This window comes from Nicotiana tomentosiformis, chromosome 6, assembly GCF_000390325.3.
Source record: "Nicotiana tomentosiformis chromosome 6, ASM39032v3, whole genome shotgun sequence".
Classification (NCBI taxonomy): Eukaryota; Viridiplantae; Streptophyta; class Magnoliopsida; order Solanales; family Solanaceae; genus Nicotiana; species Nicotiana tomentosiformis.
This window is the reverse complement of record NC_090817.1, coordinates 29,385,770-29,411,353: the sequence shown is the minus strand read 5'-3', so window position 1 is coordinate 29,411,353 and position 25,584 is coordinate 29,385,770. Positions and strand designations below refer to the sequence as shown.

The window sequence follows — 25,584 nt, the reverse complement described above, 5'->3', positions numbered from 1 at the left end:
AGGTAGATGTTCATCCCAACTTCTTTTAAAATCCAACACACATGCTCGTAACATATCCTCGAATGTCAGAATTGTGCGCTCGGCTTGTCCATCAGTCTATGGATGAAACGTTGTGCTGAGAATCACCTGAGTCCCTAGACCTCTCTGAAATGACCTCCAAAAATGTGCTGTAAACTGAGCCCCACGGTCAGATATAATAGAAACTGGTACTCTGTGTAGCAGCACTATCTCCTTAATATATAACTTTGCATAATCTTCTGCTGTATATGTAGATTTGACCGGTAGAAAATGATCTGATTTTGTGAGCCTGTCGACTATCACCCATATGGAATCGAACTTATGATTAGAACAAGGTAAACCCGTGATAAAGTCCATGTTTATTGCCTCCCATTTCCATGTCGGGATCTCTATAGTCTGCATTAGCCCTCCGGGCTTCTGGTGCTCTACTTACACTTGCTGGAAACTAGGACATTGGGTGACAAACTTAGCAATGTTCTTCTCCATATCATTCCACCAGTACACATCCTTAATGTCATGATAAATCTTTGTCGACCCAGGATGGATGGAGTCCCACGAATAATGTGCCTCTGACATAATCCTATATCGTAGCCCTGCTACATCTGGAATTCACAGAAGACCCCTGTATCTGAGAACCCCATCTCCCTTGAACTCTAACAATGGCTTCTTCTGCTGCGGAACTCGCTCTCTCAACTCGACAAACTCTGGGTCCTCGTACTGCCTTTCCTTAACTTCAGCTATGAGAGATGATTTTGCAGTGTTTTGGAGTACAACTCCACCATCGTCAGAATCTACTAACCGAACCCTCAAATAAGCCAATTGATGAATCTCTCTAGTTAATTGTCTTTTCTCAGCCTCTACATGTGCTAAGCTACCCATAGATCGGCGACTTAAGGCATCTGCTACAACATTAGCTTTCCCTGGATGGTAGAGAATGTTAACATCATTATCTTTCTATAACTCAAGCCATCGTCTCTGTCGCAAATTCAACTCTTTCTGATTGAAGATATATTGTAGGCTTTTATGATCTGTAAATACATCAACATGAACACCATATAAATAATGTCGCCATATCATAAGTGCATAGACAACTGTATCTAACTCCCGATCGTGGGTCGGATAATTCCTCTTGTGCTTCCTCAACTGCCTTGAAGCATACGCAATTACCTTCCCATGTTGCATCAGGACACATCCTAACCCAACACATGAGGCATCACAATACATGGCATAACCCTCTGGACCCTCTGGAAATGTTAGAACTGGCGCTAAGGTCAACATGTTCTTAAGCTCTTGGAAACTCCGCTCGCATGCCTCCGTCCATTGAAACTTAGTTGCTTTCTGCGTCAACTTCGTCAATGGTGCCGAAAGGGAAGAAAATCCCTCTACGAACCTCCGATAGTATCCTGCTAAGCCTAGAAAGCTATGAACCTCTGTCAGAGTGGTAGGTCTAGGCCAAGATTTCACGGCCTCAATCTTCTGAGTGTCTACCTTTATACCTTCATCTGATACAATATGCCCCAAGAATGCTACAGAATTCAATTAGAACTCACATTTAGAAAACTTAGCATACAACTTACGATCATAGAGGGTTTGGAGTACCGTTCGTAGGTGGTCCGTATGCTCATCCTCTGAACGGGAATAAACCAGAATATCATAAATAATACTATCATGAACAGATTCTAAAATGGCCGGAATAAGTTATTCATCAAGTCCATAAATACGGCGGGTGCATTCGTCAACTCGAAGGACATGACAAGGAACTTGAAGTGGCCATATCGGGTCCTGAAGGCTGTCTTCGGATTATCTTTTTCCCGAATTCAGACCTGGTGGTACCCCGACCTAAAATCTATCTTTGAAAAGCATCTAGCCCCCTACAACTGAGCAAACAAGTAATCGATCCTTGGAAATGGATATTTATTCTTAATAGATACCTTGTCCAGCTACCTATAATCGATACACATCCTTAGCGAGCCGTCTTTCTTCCACAAAAACAGTACCGGTACACCCCAAGTTGAGGTACCGGGCCTGATGAAACCTTTCTCCAGCAAATCTTTTAACTGCTCCTTTAACTCTTTCAATTCGGCAGGTGCCATTCTATATGGAGGGACGGATATTGGTTGAGTTCCTGGAAGCAAATCGATGCTAACATCAATCTCTCGCTCTGGATGAATACCTGAAAGCTCATATGGAAACACATCAGCAAACTCTTTGACTACGGGAATAGACTGAACTGTAGGTATCTCATCATCTGCATCTCTAACTCGCACAATATCATAAATGCACCATTTTGCGATCATTTTCCTCGCCTTCAGATAGGAAATAAATTACCTCTGGGTGTCGCTGTATTACCTACCCATTAAAGGACTGGGTTACCCGGAAAATAAAATCTGGCTGCCTTTACTCGGCAATCAACTGTGGCATAGCAAGTTGCCAACCAGTCCATGCCCATAATATCATCAAAATCCATCATCTCTAGCTCAACTAGGTCAGCTGAGGTCTGACAACTACAAACTGTCACCGTACAACCTCGGTAAACCCGTCTAGCAATAATCGATTCTCCGACCGGTGTAGATACCGCAAAAGAATCATTTAGTATTTCAGTCACTATACCAAACTTCCCCGCGACAAATGGGGTAATATACGATAAAGTAGATCCTGCGTCTATCAAGGCATAAGCATCATGAGAGAAAATGGCCAATATATCTATCACAACGTCTGGTGAAGACTCATGGTCCTGTCGGCCTGCTAAAGCATAGATACAGTTCTGATTACCACCTGAACTGGAACCTCTTCCTCTTCCTCGACCTCTACCAGCCGAAGACTGAGACTCGCGCCCTGAAGGACGCACAACCATAGATGATCCTGTTGCTGAACTCGTTAGTTATGCCATTCCCCCAGAATCTCTATTTGGGCAATCTCGCATCATATGCCCCAGACGCCTACATGTATAACAAGCATCAGAACCTGTTCGGCATTGGCCCAAGTGTCATCTACCACATATGTCACATCGTGGCTAAAATGACCATGTCTTCCTTGAACCTCGATGTCGTTGCAAACCCGACGCCCGTGAGCTCTCACCTCATCCTGACTGAGTATAGCGATCATACCTGTAACCCTATAACTGAGGTGGCGGAGGCCTAGGTGGCCGTCCGAAGTACTAGGCCTATAACTACCCTGTTATTTCTCCTGAGACCTGGGAAATCTCATCCTCTTACGTTGCACTTGCTCAACCCTCTCTGTACCCTGCTGCCGACGCCTACCCCTTTCTATATTCTAGGCGAATGCCTGAATTCGAGAGATATCCATACTATCCTGCAATGCAGCGGTGGCACATGCCTCGGTCATTTCTGGGGAAAACCCTACTATAAACATGTGGATCTTGTCCCGCACAGTAGCAACTATGGATGGTGTATTATTTGTCCAATGAGTCAAAACAGAGACTATACTCTCAAACACTCATATTGCCCTGCTTGAGGGCTAGAAACTGATCAAACTGAGCTTGTCAGATCTCCTGCGGCACGTACTGGTCAAGAAAGGCATCAAAAAAATTCTCCCAAATAGCTGGAGGTGCATCACGTCCCCTGGACCTCTCCCATCCCTCATACCAAAGGATAGCTATATCTCGGAGTCGAAAAGCTGCTAGCTCAACTGCCTCTTTCTCTGTGGCATGCATAACCCGAAAGATCCTGCGAAGCTGATCTATGAAATCCTTTGGGTCCTCCCTTGATCTGTCCCTGTGAACTCTGGGGACTCAAAGCAATAAACTCTCGGACCCTTGAACTCCCAGACCCCTCAGAAGATCATGCACTAGCTGATGCCCTAGCCTGTTGTTGGGTAGATACCAACTGTTTCAACAAATGCACCGCACTCCTCAAGTTATGATCTGATGGAAGTGGATGGGGAACTGGATGTGCGGTATCCCTAAGAATCTCTTCAGGTGGTGGAGGAGCCGGTAATGGCTGAGTAGGGGTCTCGCCTTGGGCCTCAGACTGGGCCCCTTCTACTGGGGATACTCTGCTAGTCCCCTCACCTACTGTTGTATCTCTCCTCTTGCTAGCCATAGTCTTCCTAGTCATTGTCATATGTTTATGCAAACACCAACATGTAAGTTTAACTCAAATTTCCTATAACTCAGTTCTACAACACGATTTAGATTTGGAAAAAGGGTAACCAACTCCTAAATGCCCTGTAGTTCCCTGCTTATATAATGTGGTGCACAACACATCTATAAACAAGACCCTACTACACACGGCTTGTAGACTCCCTAGGACATAACTGCTCTGATACCAACTTTGTCACGCCCCGAACCTGGGGGGCGAGACCGGTACCCAGTGCCTCACCTAACCTTGCGTACCAACTTGCGACTAAGGGACTCTGAACATATAATGTTATACTTTGTCCATGGGGCCACATTGCAAGACAATTTGCGAAGCAAAATATAAAACTGAACGAAAACTAACGCTGACTAAACATCAATATAACACTGGGCCGACAAGGTCATCATAACTACAACAACTGAAACCAACAAAATATACATACAAGGACTACAAGCCCAACATACTACATTAATTGACAAGATATGTCTACAAGCCTCTACTGATGGATGTACTGTGATTGGAACAGGGACCCGACCTACCTATAACATATATACAGATATACATAAGATATACACAAAACTCTAGGCCCGGCAACTCCGAAGGACGTGGAGCTTACCGATCAAACTGAACTCGGGCAACACCTACTGAGGAGGTCTACCCGCCTGACTGTCTGAACCTGCACGCATGAAATGTAGCGCCCCCAGAAAAGGGACGTCGATACAAAATAATGTACCGAGTATTTAAGGAAATAAAATAACTGAAAGCTGAAACTGAACTGATAATATGATAACTGAAAGTAACTGGGAGTCAAACATGATCTAGAGATATACTAACCTGCTGTTACTGACTCAACTCTCTCAATATAGTAAGTAAAATAAATGTCTGGTCCTATAAGGCTCGAAACGTGTAACTGCTCCTCCATAGTAGACTCGCTCATAGGCGCTCGGCCACAATAGGCTTGGTATATAACTTACCATCTGATCAGAGGTTTCCCAATAAGGGCCTGCCCACCAATTATAGCTTGCTGGTGGTGAAAATACTGTAATACTGTATATATATAGACCCTCTGCTCTCTTGACTGAATAAAGACAAAACTAAACTGAATATGAAGTCCCGATAAGGGAGAATACTGTAACTTAGGAGACTAGGATAGTGTATATAAATTCGGGAGTATGAACTTCTCTTTATGCCTCATTATCAAACATATGTAATTACGAGATCATGCCAAAATGAAGGAAGGTCTTAGCCTTAACATACCTTATCAGAATATTTCCAATCACCAAGTTGAACTCACCTCTTCACACCTTAATGTAGAACAACGATAATAAGACTATTATTAAGTTATGAAAGGTACAACTATTGCACAACGAACGACAAGCTTATTTTGTATTAAAACGGGCAGCATCTCCCCAATAATCCTTACTTCCTCCAAATTCAAGATAACACCAACAACACAAGAACACAACAATAACAACATATATACATTATTTTCCAGCCTTATATATACCATCAAATACTACAATACAGCCCAGTACACCTCAATCTCTTCATACACAAAACGACCACCGTAGCAGTGTCAAACGACCCGGAAATGTTACGACGAACGACCAGGCCATCACCCTACATTTATATGGTGTTTCTCCACCCCCTTCCTTCTCCAAAACCCCACAAAATAGTAGTAAAACATGCAGCCCAATAGCAACACAAAATAGTCCACAAAATAGTCTGCTACAAGTGAATAACTCGAACTCACGGCTTCCGATCACCGTCCCGTGAGTTCTTACAATTATAGAATGACTTGCCATGAATTTACAGCAGAAAAAATGGATGAAAGAGAGAATTAAACTCACCTTATTTTTTGGATAACTCAGCTCCTATCTGAGGTCTTCAAACTCTAGGTTTTACCTCCAATTAGAACTTGAAAGGGAGAGAAAATCAATTACGGTTTGTGGGAAAGTTTTGGGAGGATTTTTGTAGAGCTTATGTCTGGTTATTATGCCCTATATTCGGAAAATATTTGGGAGGATTTTTGCAGAGCTTATATCTGGTTATTATGCCCTATTTGCAGTCTAATATATGAAGAAAATAGGCCTTTAAAAGGCCTCTTTGGACGACCCAAAATGGCCCATTTTTGGGCTCTCATTTAAGCAAGTAGGTGACACACCTACTTGTCACCTAGCAACCTGCACAGTCTCGCAAAATGCCCATATCTCTCTACTTCGATGTCGTATTGACAAATAATTTAATGCGTTAGAAAGTAGACTCATAAATATTCAATTTTATGGGTGGAACACCCCGTAACTCTAAGTATATTTGGAGAAAAGAACAGTTACATTTGATCAAAATGTTTAGTAAAACTTATGAACGTAACTTGTGATGACTTTCATCGACTTTTGTTCCACAACTCGCTTGACTTCAAAATATAACACATGCCTGTCATAAGACTAATATAAATCATAACATAATCTCTTTATCATGTTAAGCACCCTAGTCTCACCCCAAAAGTACATGTTATAACATTCCCAACTTGTTGACTTTCGACAAAACATTATTTTTTTCAATTCCTTTAGCTTCTGAACCTTCTAACCCTATTTATACTTGTTGTTCATGATCTTCAATATTTGTAACGTATGAGGTAACATGATTAACTTACTTTATATACTTTCAAATATTATCTCATTTTTGGTCCTAGATTAGTTTACTTACGATGCACTTTTACGTACGAAAATATAGTGTGTAACAGTCTAAGTGGGTGGAGGCCATTGCTCTTTGTACTAATGATGCAAAAGTTCTAGTAAACTTTGTGAAACAATACATTTTTACAAGGTTTGGGACCATGCAAGTGTTGATAAGTGACGGAGGCACACGCTTTTGTAACATGCTACTAAATAATCTCTTAGCAAAATAAGGAGTCAAGCACATGGTTGCAACTACCGATCATCCTCAAACAAGTGACCAGGTTGAGGTGTCAAATAGAGAGATAAAGCAGATTCTTGAGAAAACAGTGAGTGTAAGTAGAAAGGATTGGGCTGCAAAGCATGATAATGCTTTATGGGCGTACCAGACTACTTACAAAACTCTAATTGCAGCCTCTCCTTAAAAGCGGATTCATAGGAAAGCAGGTTACTTGCAGATGGAATTTGAACACTAGGCCTATTAGGAATGCAATAAGTTGAAGTTTGATGTGGAATTAGTGGGTGAAAATAGAATATTGCAATTGAACGAGCTTGATGAGATTCGGTTGCACGCATATAAAAATTCTAACTATACAAATAAAAGACCAAGCAGTGGCTTGATAAGCATATTCAACATTGAGAGTTCGAGTCAGGTCAATTGGTTCTCATGTTCAACTCGAGGTTGAGGCTTTTTCTAGGAAATATCGTATCATATTTATCAGGTCCATTCAAGGTGGTGAGAGTCACTCCACATGGTACAATTGAGTTGCGAGTTCTAAATGATGAAAGGATGTTCTTAGTGAATGGTCAAATAGTAAAGCACTATTTTGGAGGTGACTTCAATTATCACAAGTTAAGGTGATACTCACTGATGATTAGGTGAGAGTCTACATCGCCACGTGAGGTTAAATTAGGCCCTTCATGGGAGGCAACCCATGGTGGAAGTGTAGATTATCATGCTGCGACGTTAATTAGGCGCTTGTTGTGAGGAAACTTAACTTTTTGCTTACTTTATTTTCATTCTTTTATTTTGAATTTATGAAGTTTGACATGTTTGTGAGTAATGTAAGTATAAAATAATGCAAAAGAACATGTCTAGGGGTAAGAAAATCAAGAAAAGTGGCCAAAATTGACCAAAAATACAAAATAAAAAAATTGGCCAACTTGGCCTCATTAGGGTTCCTCGTATCGCGAGGCCCATGAATGAGCCAAGCATGTTGTCCTAAATTGGAAACCAGTAAACTGAGGGGGCAGGATGAGAACGAGCTCGCGAGTATTTTTTCGTGTCTAAATGTCGCATGATGCAAGAGAAGTGAATGGGGCTAGGTAAGACCAAATTAAATAAAACCATGCAGCCCCATTATTTCCTTCAAACAGAACAAAAATATTTCTTGTTATTCCGCTCTTCTTCTTTCCTCTCATGATCGCCAATTTTCTCTACTATTCCATCTCACATTAACCAGGTATGCACTTCTCTCTCTCTCTTCTCTTTTCCTTTTGTTCTTCCTCTCTCTCACACACATAAATACACTTCCCCATCCCCGAACCCTATATAGATTTTCTTTTTCTTTTTCTTTTTTTGATTTTCCCCCTTCTAGTTCATAGTGAAGGTTTGAATTGTGAAGTTTTGCATGGTATTGGTTGTCTCGATTGAATAAAGTGACGTGGGAAACTATAATTCCCACCACCTCACTCAAAATTGGGAGGGTATACATGAACTAAAAGCATGAAAACAATGAGGAAAATTCTGTGCACATAAGGTGTTCACTAAAATGGCCAAACAAATTTTTTTATAGGCTTTGAAAATTTTGACTAGCGAGCCAACTTTAAATGGCATTAATGAGTACTCCTAAGTGTATGGTGGTCGTTTGGGATTCAAGAACTTAAATTTGCATTCTTTTTTGACGAGTATCACCGCGCGACTGACTTAGGCACAACTCGTGTGTCGTTTGCGCTCACTTGAACTTCAATTATGAAAACTAGTTTTGAATGAACACTATTGTGTTAAGTCAGTCTCTTATGACCCGTATGCATGCTTACGCTCACACGCTGAGTGCGGCTGCATCTCGCACTACCCTAACTTGTCGATATGAGATTGAATTAACATCGATTCTTTGTTATTTTAATGTTCTTATGGTAGTTTCTAGGACACCTATTCACTGTCATTTAGTGGGAGGAGATGGTAAATCTCTCCCAAAAAGGACATCCAATGAAAAGGATGCACAAGCATTATTTAAAAAACAGAGAAGCGCACTAAGCTAAGATATGAAAGCTCAGATGACAAAACTTATGAGGTGGATAATGAAGCCACCTCTGAGTAGTGAACCACCTGCACAAACACAACAAAAGACACGGTCATGGTCATCTAGGACAAGAGAGGTTCCGGTCCAAATTAGAGAAGGAACTTCTAAGCCAGCTCCGGCTAAAAATTGAAAGATGATTGAGGTGAAAGGCAAAGGGAAAGCAAAGAAGGTAATAGAGTCAGAGTATGAGTATGATTATTTGATGATGATGTAGATATTTCATTGCCCGAGGGTGAAGGGGAGCTAAGTGCTCCAGTTCCAAATTCTTTATAGGAGGATAATATCATGAGCGAGCCTGCTTGGAGGATACATTCCAATATTGTAATGAAGAAGTCACTCCCTTAACTGTTAGAAAAGGTATTTAATCTAGATATCACTAAAGATGCTTTCAACAATAGAGTGACAGAGATAGAAGAACGAGGATGGTTACGCTTTGCGCAAGGACCAAAGGGCAATGATAACTTTACTCTTATCAGAGAATTGTATGACAACTAGGACCCGACTAAAGGTGACATTGTGAGACTACGAGGTGTGGATGTTGATATCTCTCTTGAGGCAATTAACATGTACTACAGGATATCTTGGAAGCCTATGGTAGACTATTGGAGGAAAGAGCAAAGACCAAACTTAGTACATATGCTTCAAACTTTGTGGGAGAATCTGAGTATTGCTAGATGGAGCAAAAGGAATGGGTTGGTGAAGGCTTTCATGAACAAGGAGGCCCGAGCCTAGCTCAATTGGATATGCAACAGATGGATGCCAACTACTCATAAGACCATTGTGATATGGGAGTGAGTATTTCTAATCTATACTTTTATGACACGAGTTTATGTGAATAATAGTGAGAAGATGAGGAGTCAAATGGTGAAGACCTTCAAGAACATGCAATATGGACTTTACTTTGTACACACCTTAATTGCCTTGCTGGAGAAGTACAAGCTACATGAGGAAGGAGATATGTTGATAGATAGGCAATATAAGGAACTGCATGAAATATGCAATGTCCAGGACTCGAATAAAGATAATATATAGAAAAAGGGTAGGGATAGTGGATGACTGCAATCGAAAGTGAGCTTAGGCAGTTGAGAGTCAATTTGGATGCACATGATCGTGCATTATTGGATGTAGCAGAGATTCGGGACCAATGGATCTAGTCCCAATTTGACTATGTGATAGTTGTCTTTAGGAAGACGCTGCCGACAAAGTTGGTTGGGGTTCCGACTGACCTAGGGGAGCTACAGAAGATGGATTCTAGTGCTACTGATAGCATTATTATTGATAAATCGGAAATGGTTGTTCCTACTAAGGATCCTTTGGAGGTTAGCGATGAGGCTTTAAAGACTATTGTTCCTACTAGGGAAGGCAAGCTGATACAGGCTATAGATGCATTAGGTGTTATAATCAAGGATCCAGTAACACAGGGAACCACGGTTTAAGGTGAGTCCCTACCAAATCTAGAGATAACTTAAGGGAGTTTCTGTCACTCACTCTACTTTTGAGCGTTATATCTTTTTTGTGATAGCGTATCACTGAGGATAATGCACAACATAAGTGTGGGGTGGGGTGTCGGATATTTTTGGGCATGTACTTTAATTACTTTTTGTGATGATCATGACTTGAGGCCATGTAATTGTATAACACTAGAGTATTTATTTTGTTGGCTTAATCCCCGATATTTTTTATACCATAGGTCTTTCCCAAGGGTGCCAACTTTTAATGAACCGAGTGCTTTTGGGTAGATTTTTTTACCTTTTTCAAAATTTTTAAAATATTTTTGATGAAGGATTTCCTAAACAGGCTTCTTGAGGGTTTAAGTCTAAAAAAACAAAAAGATTTACCTTTTCTTTTGGGACTAACAAATAAGAATGGAAGAACTAGAGTGCCATTACTACTTGGCGTGTTGTATGTTGGGGCTTAGGTCGAAAGCATGTGAGCTGATTACTTTCTTTATGGATTTTCTTTGAAATATGTGTCTTGAGAATATTTGTGACTAATCTTTTTTACGTGTGAGCTCGTTTCTTGAATCATGTAATTACTTTCTATATGTTTGAACTGTATGTGATTGAGCTTAATTGCTTTAACTAAGGAGTTGGGTTAGAACCATCTTGAGTGAGCCATTCGATGGTTGTTTTGTGCATTTGATCCATGATTCACCATTTGATTATTATTGTATGATTGGTTATTATTTTATGACTTTCGTAGATGGTTGGATTTGTTCTGGGAAGGTTTTAGACTAAATTGTAAAATTTAGTTGGAAGCTCAAGTTGTAAGAGTTGACCAAGATTTAAATTTTATGTAAACGACCCCGGATTCATAATTTAATGGTTATAATATGTTCATATTATAATTTTGGACTTAGGTGTATGTCCGAATTTGTATTTAGAGGTTCCTAGATTGATTTAGCCCTAGTTACCGAAAGTTGGCCATTTGAAGGTTTAGAAAGATTATAAGTTTGAATGTGAGAAGGCCAGCTGGTGTCACAATTACGAAGGGAGTATTGTATTTGTGACACTTGTTCACATTTGTGACACTTATTCGCATTTGCGACTCTCCTGGTCGCATTTGCGAGGAATGACACTAAGGGAGTTTGTTCGAATTTGCGAGCTAATCCTCACATTTGCGAACCCCTGGTCACAAATGCGATATTTGCAGTTGGTTATAGTGAGCCAATTTTGGGACTTGGACCCATTATTTCATATGTTGAACCCTAGACTTGGAGAGGGGCGATGTTTTAAAAGGATTTTCATAAAAAGGCTTTGGGGCAAGTGATTTCTAAATATTTCTATTATTATTTCAAGAATCATATGGCTTATTAACTCCCAAACATGAAATTTTAAAGGAAAATTTGGGAATTTTTCTTACAACTTAAGAAAATGAAAATTGGTGATTTGGGAGTTGATTTGGACTCGTATTTGGAATCTAATAACATGTTTTGACTCTTAGGGTTATGGATAGTAGAGATCTACCCCTTGACTCAGGTTCTGACCGTGTGTACCCAGGGTTGACTTTAATTGACTTTTTAGGATTTGAGAAAAGATTGAAATTTTATTATTTGAAATTGCATCTTATAGCATTATTTGATATTAGTTTTTACTAGATTGAGCCAGACGAAGGTGATTTTTAAGGGAAAGGCTATTCTTTAGGGTTAATTTGGGAATTATTAAGGTAAGTGTCTAGCCTAACTTTGTGTGACGGAATAACCCTTTGGATTTTGCCTTATTTGCCTAATTAAGTTATGTGTTAAGCAACATGAACACGAGATGAAGAGCTTATACATAGGTTCTTTGTGTGGTTTTGACTGGATTAGACCATAGGATTCTAATATTCCTTATTTTGATGACATGATTTATATAAAATGTGCTTAATCATTCTATGACTACATGAACTTAGTTGCAACGACTGATTAAGCTGAAGTCATGCTTTATATGTTGAACGCTCATCCATATTTTATAATTATCATGTCCTTATGCACCTTGTCTGATGATAATTTGGCATATTGCATTATTATGATCATGGCACATGTGGACACATTGGACGGATTGATTTGGTGTTGGCACGAGGTCATTTTCGTGCAATTGTGATGATATTGTGGCACGAGGTCTTTGCCATACGATTGTGATGATATTATGGAATGAGATGTGATTGTAATAATATTTTTGAATGAGGCCTTTGCCGTGTGATTGTGATTTTTATTATACACAAGGTTGTTGCCGGGCAGCGCGTGGATACGGATCCATCCCCCTAGGGTCACTCTTTCATTTTTATTTCTTGATGGCGTGCACGTGGATTATGGTACCATGATTGTTGTAATTGATTATGATGTGCAATGTATAAGGGTGGCATATCACTTTTGATGTTGTGTGGATTATAAGGGTGGTATTTCACTGTTATTAATGTGTGGAGTATAAGGGTGGCATTTCACTATTGATGTTTATGTGGCGGAATAAGGGTGGCATTCTTGTTTATGAACATGCAATTTTTAATGTTTTGTCATTCATTTAAACATGTTTTCATGTTGTAGTTAACATGCTATCATATGCCTCTGTTACCATTTGAAGATTTGAAATTCAGGATGGTTTTACTTACTTATGTTGAGTTGATATCTCCTGTTTTGTTGAGCTTCGATATTGCACCTTGTTATATTCTTGTTGCCATCCATTGGATATGTTGTACAAGTTCTCTGATTTGTGAGTACCACATGACTTGAACCTCGTCACTACTTCAGCGAGGCTAGTCTTGATACTTACTGAGTACATGTTGTCCTATACTCATACCATACTTCTGCATATTTTGTGCACGTCTGGTGCTGGAGGTAGAGGACTTCGAGAGTGAGGTTTTCTTTGTTCGAGAGGATTCAAGATAGTGTTGCATGGACTTCGCAGACCCTTGGAATCCCCTTCACTTATTTTTATACTGTTGTATTACTTTCAGACAGTATTGTAGTTTTGAGATATCTTATGTATTAGGTCTAGAGATCATGACTCTATACTACCTAATTTTGGGAGTTCTATTATGTATTTCTATTTTGGCTCATGTTTTTCACTAATTCTCTTGTTTATGATAATTTAGACTTATTATATCATGTTCTGATGATTTAAGGTTATTAATATGATTGGCTTACCTAGTCTTAAAGGTTTCATCACGACTCTTTGGTGTGCTTTGGGTCATGACAAATTGGTATCAGAGCCCTATGTTCATAGATACTACGAGTCATGAGCAAGTTTAGTAGAGTATAGCGGATCGGTACGGAGACGTCTGTACTTATCTTTGAGAGGCTACCAGACTGTTAGGAAAACTTCGCTTCCTTTCATTCTTTATCGTGCGGATTTGTTTATTCTAAAGTTGAACTTTTACCTTTCTATTATGTCACAGATAGTGAGGACACTTTCTGTGGGATCAGCTGAGCAGACACTTGTGCTCCCTGTCAGAGCCGGGAGAGGCCGAGGCCAAGGTAGAAGCCGATGTGGGTCACGCGCCGCAACTAGATAACCTACTAGGGTAGCAATTTTGGAGCCACCACTAGATCCAATTAAGGAGTAGGAGCCCAATCATGTTAAGCAGATGGGACCCGTTCGGGCACCTGAGGGGCTTATTGCTACCCTTGGACTTTAGGAGACTTTGGCTCACTTTATGAGTTTTTCTGAGAGCTTCGATTAGGCAGGGTTGATTCCGGTTGCACCAGATACTTCATAAGCTGGGGAGGAGCCCAGACTCACGCTGCACGTACACTAGAGCAGTTGGCTCATGTTTATCAGACACCAAGTGTTATGCTGGTGCATCCAATAGTTGCAGTTCAGCACGAGGTAGTGACAATCATGTCTGCTGAGGAGCAGATGAGGTTGGAGAGGTTTCAGAGACTTCATCCTCCCTATTTTACTAAAGGGGCTTCGAAGGATGCATAGGTTTTCTTGGATCAGTGTCATCGGATTCTACGTAACTTGGGTTTGGTGGAGTTGAATGGGATCAACGTTACTACTTTCCAGATGATGGGGCCGACATACAGATGGTGGAAGACTTATGAGGCAAATAGGCAAGCTAGCGCAACACCAGTTACATGGTCCCAGTTCTTAGACCTTTTCTAAGGGGAGTTTATCCCACAGACCTGTAGGGACGACTTGCGTAGTGAGTTTGAGCATTTGTGCTAGCAGGGTATGACTGAGACCTAGTATGCTATGAGGTTTACAGAGTTATCACACTATGCACCTCCTTTGGTTTCTACTGAGAGGGGGAGATGGTCTGTAGATTTGTTGAGGGACTCACGTACAGCCTCAGGTTTGGGATGGTACGAAATATGGAGACTAAGTATGCATTTCATTAGACCGTGGAAAATTCTAGGAGGATAGAGTGTATCCGTAAGAAGGAGAGGGAGGATAAAGAGGTCAAGAAACCTCGTGGTTTTGTAGGATTTTGTGGCTCCTACATTGGGGGCAAGGTTTGTCATGGTAGATGATTGTTCAGTCAACCAGTTTAGTATGCACTTCAGGTTTCACGTAGTACTCTAGCTAGCCATGGATCTTAGGGCACTCGTACCAGACAGTCATCCTTCAGTGCACCTCTTGCACGGGGTTCTTACAATGATTATTCCAGTCGTCCAAGGAAGACTCAATTCTAGCAGTCACGTCCGCAGAGAGGTTGGTTTGAGTGTGGTGATACTAGGGACATGGTAAGAGATTGTCCCAGGCTTGAGATGAGTGTACCTCAGCAGGGTACTCATGCTATGATTCCCGCTCTAGATGCTACACTACATGCACAACCAGCTATAGGTGGGGGATAAGGGGATAGAGGTCATCCTAGAGTGGGATGCAAGGACCGTTGTTATGCTTTTGCATTACTATGGACTTTGTGGTAGGGTTTCCACAGACTTTGAGGAAGTTTGATGCCATTTGGGTCATTGTTGATCGGTTTACCAAGTCAGCACATTTCATTCCGGTCATAACTTCATACACTTCGGAGCAATTGGCTAGGATCTACATCATGGAGATTGTTCGCCTGCATGGTGTGCCTATTTCTATCATCTCAGACCGTGATTCTTAGTTTATGTCACACTTTTAGATGGTGATCTAGCGTGAGTTGAGCACGTACGTTGAGTTGTAACTGCACTTCATCCTCAGACAGACAGGTTGTCCGAGTGGACCATTCAGATATTGTAGGATATGTTGAGGGCATGCACCATTGATTTTAGAGGTGAGTGGGACCAGTTTCTACCTTTACTAGAGTTTGCATACAACAACAGATACCAGTCTAGTATCCAGATAGCTCTGTATGAGGCCTTATATTGGAGGCGATATCATTCTCTGGTTGGTTGGTTTGAGACCGGTGGGGTTAGGTTATTGGGAACAAACTTGATTCCTGATGCTTTGGAAAAGGTGAAGTTGATTCAGGAAAGGCTTCGGACAACCCAATCCAGGCAGAAGAGTTATGCGGATTGGAAGGTTTGTGATGTAGCTTTCATGGAGATGAGAAGGTTCTTCTTAGAGTTTCGACCTTAAAGGGTGTAATGAGTTTTGGGAAGAAGGGTAAGCTGAGCCCGTGGTTTCTTGGTCCTTTTGAGGTATTAGAGAGATTTGGCGAGGTTGCTTATAGACTTTCTTTGCCTCCTAGACTTTCGGGAGTTTGTCTGGTGTTCCATATTTCTATGCTTCAGATGTATTATAAAGATAAGTCCCATGTGATGGACTTCAACACAATGAGTTGGATGGAAATCTAGCTTTTGAGGAAGAGCCGGTGGCCATTTTAGATTGGCAGGTTCGAAAGCTCGGTCTAAGGAGATCACATCAGTGAAGGTGCAGTGGAGAGGTCAACTACATTATGTTGATAATTTGGCATATTGCATTATTATGATCATGGCACATGTGGACACATTGGACGGATTGATTGGGTGTTGGCACGAGGTCTTTTTCGTGCGATTGTGATGATATTGTGGCACGAGGTCTTTGCCATGCGATTGTGATGATATTTTGGCACGAGGTATGATTGTAATAATATTTTTGCATTAGGCCTTTGCCGTGTGATTGTGATTATTATTATACATGAGGTTGTTGGCGGGCAGCGTGTGGATATGGATCCATCCCTCTAAGGTCACCCTTTTATTTTTATTTCTTGATGGCATACACGTGGATTATGGTACCATGATTGTTGTAATTGATTATGATGTGCAACTTTTGATGTTGTGTGGATCACACCTTTAGATGGTGATCTAGCGTGAGTTCAGCACGTACATTGAGTTGAGACTGCACTTTATCCTCAGACAGACGGGCTGTCCAAGTGGACCATTCAGATATTGTAGGATATGTTGAGGGCATGCACCATTGATTTTAGAGGTAAGTGGGACCAGTTTCTACCTTTACTAGAGTTTTCCTACAACAACATATACCAGTCTAGTATCCAGATGGTTCCGTATGAGGCCTTATATGGGAGGCGATGTCATTCTCTGGTTGGTTGGTTTGAGACCGATGGAGCTAGGTTATTGGGAAAAAACTTGATTCGTGATGCTTTGGAAAAGGTGAAGTTGATTCAGGAGAGGCTTCGGACGACCCAATCCAGGAAGAAGAGTTACGCGAATTGGAAGGTTCGTGATGTAGCTTTCATGGAAGATGATAAGGTTCTTCTTAGAGTTTCGACCTTAAAGGGTGTAATGAGTTTTGGGAAGACGGGGAAGCTGAGCCCGTGGTTTCTTGGTCCTTTTGAGGTATTGGAGAGATTTGGCGAGGTTACTTATAGACTTGCTTTGCCTCCTAGTCTTTCGGGAGTTCGTCTGGTGCTCCATATTTCTATGCTTCAGATGTATTATGAAGATAAGTCCCATGTGATGGACTTAAACACAATGTAGTTGGATGGAAATCTGGCTTCTAAGGAAGAGCCGGTGGCCATTTTAGATTAACAGGTTTGAAAGCTCGGGTCTAAGGAGATCACATCAGTGAAGGTGCAGTGGAGAGGTCAACTAGTTGAGGAGGCGACTTAGGGTACTGAGCATGATATACGGAGCATATATACTCACCTTTTTGGCATCTCAGGAATGACTCTAAACACGTTCGAGAATGAATGTTTGTTTAAGAGAGGGAAAATATAACGACCTAGCCGGTCATTTTGTGTTGATCCTCTATTCCCCATTTGATTCTTCTTGTATGATTGGTTGTTGTTTAATGACTTGTGGGGACGGTTGGTTTGGTTCCTGGGGAAGTTTTGGAGTACATTGGAACACTTAGTTCCGTTGTTGAAAGCTTAAGTTGTAAGAGTTAACTAAGATTTGACTTCAGAGTAAATGACCCGATATTCATGATTTAATGGTTTCAATAGATTTTAACGGTGATTTTGGACTTAGGCATATGGCCGAATTTGTATTTGGAGGTTCGTAGAATGATTTAGATATATTTGCAGAAAGTTGGCAATTTGAAAGTTTGAAAAGTTCATAAGTTTGACTGTGAGTTAACTTTAAGGTTATCGGTTTGGATTGTTGTTTTGGGACTTGGAATAGGTCTGTTTTTTTATTTGGAACTTCTGTGCAATGTTGTGTTTCATTCCAAGTTTGGTTTGGTATGAATCGGACGCTTGGTTGTGAATTTGAAGTTCTTGAACTTGAAGGCTTGCATGGTGTGTTTTGGTATTTGATTTTTTGTTGTGGATGTTATTTTAATTTTTTGAACTTACGCCTGAGTTTGTATGAGGTTTATATACTTGTGTGGATATTTTGTATGGGGCCCAAGGGCCTCGGGTGAGTTTCGGATTGGTTTCGGGAAGTTGAGGATTTTCTGGTGCTGCAGACCTCGCATTTGCAATGGTCTACTCGCATTTGTGGACTTTTGATCTCTTTTTCAATGGTTGGTTAAGAAGGTCAGCTTTGAATTTGCAAAGCTGGAGTTGCAGTTGCGACATCTGCATTTGCGGAGGGAATATCACATTTGCGACTCTCCAGGCCGCCTTTGAGAAGAATGATGCTGAGGGAGCTTGTTCGCAGTTGCGAGGCTCGCATTTGCGAACCCCTATTCGAAAATGCGACATCTGCAGCTAGTTTTAATGATCCAAGTTCGGGATTTAGACCTCATATCTCATATTTCTAACCCTAGACTTGGAGCGGTGCGATTTTAGAAGAGGATTTTCACAAAAGGCTTTAGGGTAAGTAATTTCTACACATTTCTATTATTATTTCAAGAATCTACATAGATTATTAACACCCAAACAAGAAACTTTGAGGGAAAATTTAGGGATTTTACCTACAACTTAAGAAAATAAAAATTTGGGATTTGAGAGTCGATTTGGACTCAGATTTAAAATCTAGTATATTTGGACTCATGGTGTTATGGGTAGTCGGGATCTACCCCTTTGTCATGCCCCGACCTCGGGGAAAGCGACCGGCGTTTAACCGAGATACCCCGGTCAAGCAAGCCTACTTGATGTTGTCTACCCGACCTTACCCAAGAATAAAGTGAAGATATATTCCACTAATTAGACAATGAGAAGATTACATCGACAACGCCCATTTCATTACCGTTAGACTTCATGCAAGATTTCCCAAAATATTGCATTACACATTCATTGTTTAGAAGTAGAAACATGTGATACAAATACAACATCATTAGATTGACTTTCCCAACCAAGATACAACCCACACTATATCTACGGATCCTCTATGGATACAAAAGAGCAGTATGATGGTGCCGACAACAAGGCTCCAGCAATACGTCAAAATGTTATACATAAAGGACAAAAGATGCAAGACCCTGATATGAAGTGGGGCACACCAATTCAACTGAGGAAAGGATGTACTGCTATCATTGATCAATGCCGACTGATGTGGAACCACCTGCATCCATTAAAGATGCAGTGCCCCCGGCAAAAGGGACGTTAGTACATATGAAATAGTACTAGTATGTAAGACTAAACACCCTCTCAATAGAAAGAGTAGCAGTACAATGAGAAAGAAACATGGAATCACTGAGAGCCTCAAACAATATTAGAGTGCCAACTTAACAGAAGGATAAATTTCAAGTAAATAACAATGTTTTAGGTTGGAGATCTTTAGTACCGATATACCACTGTGTTTTAGCACGGAGTCCAATCACGGCCTGATCGGCTAAGCCATATCACCCAAATATATCCAATCACAACACCACCATGTTCGCGGCATAGCGTCCGATCTCAGCCCGATCGGCTAAGCCGTCTCACCATAATGCCGTTTGGGTTGATATCACATCACATTCCGCTAGCAATCATTTCATCCCAAATAAAGGGAATAATCTCAACACATCAATCTCATCCTATTTAAGGGGAATAATCTCAACACATCATTACGGGTATTTACCCCTCAATCACTCCTACACTGGCACGTGTAGTTTTGGGGTTAGGTTATTTCAACCTACCCTTCCTCAGTGACTAAACGATACTCCCAAAACATTTAATATATAAAGGTTTTCAGCTCATTCCATAATCTTTCACACAACTTTTTATTTCATTGGTGCTAGTGGCCACAAATGTAATTTCTCATTCTTGGCACGATGGCAACATTTTTATATCTCATATTCACTTATTTCACTTTCAAACATCATCATTGATTATCAACAACAAGGCATTTCTAATAAAGACTTTAAGTATACATATGGGCAAATAAGAGTCTTAAGCACATTGAGCTTTCCTCCATAATTTGGCATGATAACTTGCAATTGAAACATGATTGAAGTCATAATATTTCAATACACACCATACTTGAACACATTCTCGGAGGATAATATAATGTGATAGGTGCATTCAGAACATATTTTGAACAAATATCTTTGCAATTGTGACATGATTGAAGTCATAATATTTCAATATACACCATACTTAAACACATTCCCGGAGGATAACATAATGTGATAGGTGCATTCGGAACATATTTTGAACACATATCTTTCGACATAAAGCTTATTTGTAATAGTTAAATTTATAAGGAATAACTTGAAACATGAGAAATAAGAGTTTGGCCCTTCATACTTGAAACTTACGAGAACACCGAGGGATTCAATTCTAGGAGAGAAGTTTAGCAGACATACCTCGCTTTTAACTTCCTTAAATAACTACAATGTCTTGAAAATCCTAGAAACTTCAATCTATTTAGAGACATAGCAAAATTGAACCATAATTTGGAAGATATTTGTGGGTTCAGCTCATTTTAAGCATTTCATCAAACACTATGTGGGCATATTCGACTATAGAGTCCTATGGTGATGTTCCTTCACCCCACAAGCAATCCCACTTCAATAGGTCACCCATACATACTCCAAAACCTCCCTACCACCTTCATTGGCACATGCATGCATCCTAAACCAACCCTTATTCTCAAACCATTTTCCCCATTACCTATTCCCAACCCAAATTTCGAAATTGAAGGCTAGGGCTAGAACATTACCTCTTTAGTTGACAATTTTGAAAGATTTCTTTGTGAATTCTACAACGCTTGAGAAAGTAATTGAAGTGGGAGGTGTTGGAGCTCATACTTATCTCTCTAGTTCCTCTCCTCTCTCTTAAAATATCGGAATTCCCCTTTAAAAATGGTCCCTTAAGTCTATTTATCTAAATATGGTTAGGTAAAAATTTCTAAAACTTAAGTCTACGAAATCGGGTCTGCGGTGGCAGATCGGACCGCAAAATGAGTACGCAGCCCACAGAACAGTTATGCAGTCCTAGAATTGGGCTTGGCCTGGCCAAGTCTACGGTCCACATAACAATTATGTAGTCGCATAACGCACCGCGAAGTCTCCATCCAGAATTCTTCTTGCTGGCTATGCGAAGGATTGTGCGACCCGCTAAATGATTATGTAGCCGCATAATTGACCACAAATTTCTCTTCAAATTTTGGCTTGGGCCTTGTTGCATTCTGCGGCGGATCTACGGTCTGCAAAGTGATTCTGCGGCCGCATAGTGGACCGCAGAAAGGCCCTGTTCTACAAAAGTTTTCTTCCAACTCCCTGACGCATTGTACAATCCAAAAAGTCCATACCGCAACGAGGTGAAATTTACGGGGCCTTAAACCCTGTTCTACAAACCTCAAACATATAAGCCTACCTCGGCACCACGAAATCCCAGGTTCTAGGTGAACTTTACGAGACCTTACACCCTTGACTCGGGTTTTGACCATCTAGCCTAGGGTTAACTTTTATTGACCTTTTGGGAATTGGGTAAAGATTGGAACCTTATTGTTTTAAATTTATTCCTATAGCATTGTTTAAAGTTGTTGAGTTATTTTTTGCTAGATTTGAGCCGGAAGGAGGTGATAGTTTAAGGAAAAGGATATTTTTGAGGGTTGATATGGGGCATATTGAGGTAAGTGTCTTGCCTAAATTTGTGTGATGGAATAACTCTTAGGATTTGTCCTTATTTTCCTAATTGTGCTATGTGCAAAGTTACGTATACGTGAGGTGACGAACATGTACACGGGTGCTATGTGTGGTTTTGACCGGATTATACCTTAGGCTTCTAATATGCTTTATTTTGATGACATGCTTTATATGAAATAGGCTTAATCATTATATGACTACATGAATTTAGTTGCTACAATTGATTTAGCTAAAGTAATGCTCTATTTGTTGAACGTTCATTCGCATTTTATTATTATCATGTCCTTGTGCAGCTTATTGATGAATTATGAGCATATGTCTTTTGATGATAATTTATCATATTTAATTGTTATGATCATGGCACAGATAGACATGTTGGGCAGATTGATGGGTGTTGGCACGAGGTCTTTGGCGTATGATTGTGATGATATTGTGGCACGAGATCGTTGTCATGTGATTGTGATAATATTGTGGCGCAAGGTGTTTGCCATGCGATTGTGATGATATTGTGGCATGAGGTATTTGTTGTGCGATTGTGGATACTGTTATGCATGATGTTGTTGCCGTGTACCGTGTGGATACGGATCCATCCCCCTAAAGTCACCCTTTCATGTTTCTCTCTTGATGGCGTACACGCGGATTGTTGTACCATAATTGTTGTGATTGGTTATGATGTTTGGAGTATAAGGATAGTATTTCACTATTGATGTTGTGTGGGATATAAGTATGATATTTCACTGTTGTTGATGTGTGGAGTATAAGGGTGACATTTCACTATTGATATTCATGTGGCACAATAAGGGTCGAATTCTTGTTCATGCACATGTATTCTTTATGTTTTGTCATGCATTTAAACATGTTTCCACATTGTATTTAACATGATATCCTATTCCTCTTTTATTATTTGAAGATTTAAAAGTCAAGATGGTTTTACCTATGTTGAGTTGATATCTCCTATTTTGTTGAGCTTCGGTATTGCACCTTGTTATATTCTTGTTGCTAGTTATTGGATATATTGCATAAATTCTTTGATTAGTGAGTATCACATAACTTCAACCTCGTCACTACTTCACTGAGGTTAGTCTTGTCACTTACTGAGTACATGTTATCCGGTACTCATAATATACTTCTGTATATTTTGTGCAGATCTAGGTGTTGGAGATAACGCATTTCGAGAAAGAGCTTTTGTCTGTTTGAGAGGATTCAAGTTAGTGCTGCATGGACGCCGCAGACCCTTGGAGTCCCATTCTCTTATTTTTATATTGTTGTATTACTTTTAGACAATATTGCACTTTTGAGATTTCTCATGTATTCGATTTTGAGCTCATGAGTCTATACTACCTGATTTTGGAAGTTGTACTGTGCATTATCGTTTTGGCTTATGTTTATCACTAATTCTATTGTCTATGATAATTTAGACTTATTATATCATGTTCTGATGATTTAAGGTTATTAATGTAATTGGTTTACCTAGTCTTGAAGGATAGGTGTCATCACGACCCTTTGGTGGGATTTGGGTCGTGATAACATTAAGTGAATTGAGGTTTAGAATGTTATTCTATATGTCAGCCCATTCTAGTCTACACTTTCCCGTGTGTTAGTCGAAGCGAAATAATTAAATTTTGAGAGTCTAGGAGATGACATAGACACTTCTTTGATTGAACTTTGAGCTATTTTGCGTACCAATATTAAAATTATCCTTAGTTAGTCTATATGTGTGTGTAAACCTTTTCTTTGGCACCTACATTACAAGTCGAATTCCATTTTTATTCTTTACTAGATCTTATTAAACTTTTATCTCCGAAAGCACGTAAGTCACTAGAAGAGCAAAGAAAAGTATGGGATCTTTTGAATAGAACCATACAAAGGACAAAAAGTGTACGTATGTGAGAGCTACTACCCAGAAATACCAATTCATGGAGAGTGTTGAAAAGAATTTGAAAAAATAAAGAACAAAAGAAAATACAAAAAAGACTAAAAATAAAAAATACACCTCCCATTTATTTTGATCTAGGCTAGTGAATGCATAGATGTGCTTAAATAAAAAGGGCCAAATTTTATATGATTTCTGGGAAATGCATTTGAATTGCTCATGAAGAGTATGTGCTTAAAAATTAAAGTGTATTATATTATAAGTACTTAGGAGGGTTAGTCACTAATACCTAAATATATCCTTCCTGTCTCTTAGCCTACATTATAACCTGTAAAGACATAATTGATCCTAGACTTTGCAAGCTTATATTAGTAGAAATATACACTACGGGCAAGCCTATGGTATAAATATCACGGCCCAAAATCCCAACCACGGGGTCATAATGGCACCTAACATCTGCTTGCTAGACAAGCCAACATTAGCTAAATAATTAATCAATTTAATAGTTTTAAAAGTAAATTATTAAGAAAACAAGATTGAAATACTTGAAATATACAATAGAATCCATAAACATCGTTGTCTAGTCTAATCTCAGAAACTGGTGTCACAAGTGCATGAGCTGCTAGAATACTACAAACAAAATCTGAAATAAAATACAACTCTCTGAAATGAAATAAATAGTAAAATAGATAGGAAGGGAACTTCAGGGTCTGCGATTAATATGCAGCTCCACCTCTAGTCTCCTGAAAAAGACAGGCCCGAGCAATCTCAGCTACGCACCGTTTGAACCAACACCGGGATCTGCACAAGAAGTGAAAAAGTGTAGTATGAGCACAACCGACCCCATATAATCTGTAACTGCTGAACCTAACCTCGACGAAGTAGTGACGAGGCTACGACAAGACACTCACGGTAAACCGAGTATAAGTAGATAACAATAACGGAATAGAGAAACAACTAATTAACATGACAATTGAAATAATAAATACATAACAGAGGATCCCAGAATATCATCACTTCTCAATTTCAAAACACAATACGATAATGGAACCAACAGCCAAAAATAACCATAATACAACTTCTCTGTTGTGACGCGCAACCCGATCTACATAGTATAATACCATTGCGGCGTACAACCCAATCCACATATATATATATATATATATATATATATATATATATATATATATATATATATATATATATATATATATATATAACACACACACACGTGCAATCCGATCCATATATAATAATAATAATAATAATAATAATAATAATAATAATAATAATAATAATAATAATAATAATAATAATAATAATAATAATAATAGTAATAATAATAATAATAATATTGCGGTGTGCAACTCGGTTCATATATAATAATAATACAGTGCGGCGTGCAATGCGATCCACATATATATAATATACCATTGTGGCGTGCAACCCAATCCACATATATATATATATATATATATATATATATATATATATATATATATATATATATATGTGTGTGTGTGTGTGTATATATACTACAACCAACTACGGTGTATCTCACCACATACATAAAAGGAACCAAAATATATCAATTCTCTAAAACAATCCAATATAATGACTTAAAGTGAAATAGAAAGCAAGTAAAGACAAATAAACGGGTAAAGGTATGAGTCTAGTAATAGCATCTATCTAAGAACATGTAGAGCATAGAATAAGTAAAAGCGGATAATAAATAAAGGCATGGATATGTGAAACATGTAGCAAATAGAGGCATGTAATAAGTGAAAACACGTATTTAACAAGTAGAGA

The 25,584-nt window shown here is 39.5% G+C and overlaps 1 long non-coding RNA gene across 1 annotated transcript; it reads left to right on the top strand.

Moving 5' to 3' along the window:
* Window positions 1-7,990: 7,990 nt before the first annotated feature.
* Window positions 7,991-23,239, top strand: LOC138893298 (uncharacterized). The gene is made up of 3 exons (XR_011408468.1): window positions 7,991-8,253; window positions 22,269-22,420; window positions 23,049-23,239. It is a non-coding gene; the product is annotated as an uncharacterized lncRNA (long non-coding RNA).
* The last annotated feature ends 2,345 nt before the right edge of the window (window positions 23,240-25,584 follow it).